The sequence below is a fragment of the Fukomys damarensis genome, unplaced genomic scaffold (assembly GCF_012274545.1).
Source record: "Fukomys damarensis isolate Sample0158 unplaced genomic scaffold, DMR_v1.0_HiC HiC_scaffold_1, whole genome shotgun sequence".
NCBI classification, from domain to species: domain Eukaryota; kingdom Metazoa; phylum Chordata; class Mammalia; order Rodentia; family Bathyergidae; genus Fukomys; species Fukomys damarensis.
The window spans coordinates 50,379,302-50,382,625 of NW_022900913.1; the positions used below are offsets into that span (position 1 = coordinate 50,379,302).

The window sequence follows — 3,324 nt, forward strand, 5'->3', positions numbered from 1 at the left end:
CCACTGACACCTGGGCCTAGCATTGTTCCTGGTATACTGCAGCTGCTTCGTAAATGATAACCACTGTGTCAGTAGGAAGGCACTGACTTCCAGGACTTTGACTGGAGAAATCGATAGGATTCCTTCACCTTGAACCCCTATTTGGAAAAATCTGTTGCTGCTCTGCATTTGATATCACTTACCATTTAATTCACACCCAAACACACAGGGAAATAAATTCTAATGTGATCAGGATGATTTTCTTTGACACAGAGACAAATATAGCAAATAGCTTTAAAAAACTTTTTTTTTTTTATAAAGAACTTTCAGACAAGCCTTGTTTAGAGCTAAGGTTTCTTCCATCACTCATCACTATTCAACATCATAGTGTGAGCACTGATTACACCCCATGCCAAGGTAGTAAGGAAAAGATCCATATCTTAGAGAATAAGACTAACAGTTCAGAGAGACCAACTGACACATTTACACAGATGACAACTTGAGTAATGTTGAGAGTGCTATATTAAAAAAATTGGGGGCTGGGGATTTAGCTCAGCGGTTCAGTGGCCTGCCTTGCAAGCGCAAGGACCCGAGTTCAATCACCGGTACCCCCCCAAAAAAAATGGGCCATTAGCATTGGTGGTTCAGTGGTAGAATTCTTGCCTGCCATGCAGGAGGCCCAGGTTCCATTCCCAGCCAATGCTAGGCAGTACTTGGCCGGGCATGGTGGCGCACGCCTGTAATCCCAGCACTTGGGAGGCTGAGGCAGGAGGATCGATGTGAGTTGGAGACCACCCTGAACTTCATAGTGAGTTCCAGGTCAGTCTCACTAAATAGTGAGACCCTGTCTCAAAAAACCAAAAAAAAAAATGGTTGCATGGACAGGTGACCTGCCGGCTCTACACAGGCAATCTGTAGACCCCACATGGATGTCACCAACAAATTGTCAGACCAACTGAAATTCACGAAATTAGTATTCTCTGCAACCAATATTCACAGTTTGAGGGCCTTGGGAAGCTGACTTTGAGACACAGTGTAGTGTCTAGGATGTTTTTCAGAGGAAAAAGAGAAAGTAGAATCAAGTAGTTGTGAAGTAGCCAAGTTGTGATGCTGGCACGGCAGCCTCTGCCAGTTCCGTGGGAAGCTCTGGAGCTATCACACCCCTCACAGTTGTTCCACTGAGGCTGAAGCAGCCAGACATATTATGTTTTCAATCGGTCGTTTCTTAGGTGTAGTATAGGCTACCTCTAAAAGGGGTGACCTGGGGAGAGTGGATCTCTGTAGCTGAGGTAATTCCCATAGGAACAAAAAATTACACTCTCAGCAGCTGAGACAACAGATCCTTCTCCCTAGAGGAATCTGGGCAACTCATCTCTATATTCAGCATATTATCCCATGTGCTACTTGGATCTCTCTTCTTTAGAAGAAGAGGATTGTGGAAAAAATTATACTCTAGCTGCTAAGACTTGCCTTGGAGCTACAAATTACATGTTGTTTATGTCTTTTCCACTAACCATTTCTCAGCTAGTATCTCTGTTGGCTTTGTGGCTTACTTGATGGCATGACACAGACTCTCATTCCCAAGGGGAATGAGCCTAGTCTTCATGCCCTTTTGCCTCTTTCGTCACAATTTGGCAAGGGTATAACAAGAGGTACCTAAGTAGATCACCTGCATTCCACAACAGATTTCCCCATGCCCCTGATACATACTAGCAGCCCTGCCTCCACATGGTGATCAACATTGATCATCCCTGTAGAGATGTGACTTCTCTTTTTGCCAGCATGTCCCTTAATACAGGAAGCCTGAAGTGCTCAGGGGCATCCTACTTAAGGTTCAGTGAGACTCATTACTTGGAGTCCCACTTAAGGTTCAGTGGTCCTCCTTGGAGAAGGGGATTTCCCATCATCACAACCTCATCTAATCTAATGCATCAGTTACTGTAAATGGGGACAGGTGGCAGAAATCCTCTAGGTAGGCCACTGGGAGTGATGAAAGTAGGATCATTCCTGCTTGGATCTTGTGGTTCTCAGTCCCATGAATTCTTTTCACTAAGAACATTGCACATTGGAGGATGATGCCCTTTCCTTACAAAGTGTTGGCTTTGGTGTTTAGGCATGTTTTCAACAAGCTATTCTAGTTTTCTAGCTGGCCAGCAACTTCTGCATAATGTGGTACTGTATGTGATAAAGCCAGGATAAATCTGTGCCCAAAGACCACTCACTCTCCTTTGCTATAAAGTGGGTCCCCCGATCAGATGGATTGTGTGGGATCCCATGTTGGTGGATCAAATGTACCACAAGTTCTTGCATGCTAATTCTGGCAGAGGCTCTGTAGGCAGGGAATATTTGCCTATTATTGTCTGAAAAAAATAGAATGCAAGAGCCGACCATATTCAACTGCTCACTGAGTAGCTGTTTGTCCCTTTGGGGGAAGGTGTCTCAGTGGTGGCTCGGTACTGGTTTTATTGCCCATACATTGGACATTCTAGTGAGATCAGCTTTGGTAAGAGGTAGCCCATGCAGGTAGGCTGATGCAAAGCCTTTATCTTTCTTCCCCATGGGAGCAAACATTTCAGCAATGGGATGGCCAATGATAATAGCTTTCAATATTAACTAGCAGAGTCATTTGGTCTTTTAGTGCGTCCTTCATAATTATTCCTGGTAGGTAATGCATAGGTCTACACACTTCATGCCTGTTCTCATATGTTTATGCACAAATGTATATTCTACTTAATATATTTAGGACACCCAAAATAAATTATTTCTATTTTAGCCTTTTGGACATTCATCATTCCAACTTTACCATTCTAACATTTATATAATTTTCCCCTCAGAGACCACCATTGACTTAGTGACACAATTCCCAAGTGTCAAGATTCCTTCAATCAAAAAGACATAATTTCTATATAAGATTGATATTTTACTTTCACTTAGTCTTCAAATATTCTAAGGACCCTATTCCTAATAGTGTTTGAAGAATATCAGGTTGAACCAGGCATGGTGGTGCAAACCTATAATCCCAGCCCTTGAGAAGTTAAGGCAAGACAATTGTTAGTTTGAAGTCATGCTGGGCTACATAGCAAAACATTATCTTTGGAAAGAAAGACAGAAGAAAGAAAATATTATGTTGTACTATAAAATGGTTTTTAGAATGTGTAACTTGACAGGGCAGAGAAAATTTTATACTTTATGAGATTAATATCCGTTATAGAAACGTGGATGAAAAAGCAAAGCCTTGTTCTCATAAGTCTCTGACGTATGAACAAGTTCTATTCCAAGAGAGCATTCATTGGATTCATTCTTAAGTCCAACAAAGTGACTCTTATACGCCTTTGACATGAATAT

General features: G+C 42.1%; 1 non-coding gene across 1 annotated transcript; it reads left to right on the forward strand.

Moving 5' to 3' along the window:
- The first annotated feature begins 612 nt into the window (after nt 1–612).
- On the forward strand, nt 613–683 carry Trnag-gcc. Its single transcript has one exon. It is a non-coding gene; the product is annotated as a tRNA-Gly (tRNA).
- Nucleotides 684–3,324: the final 2,641 nt, after the last annotated feature.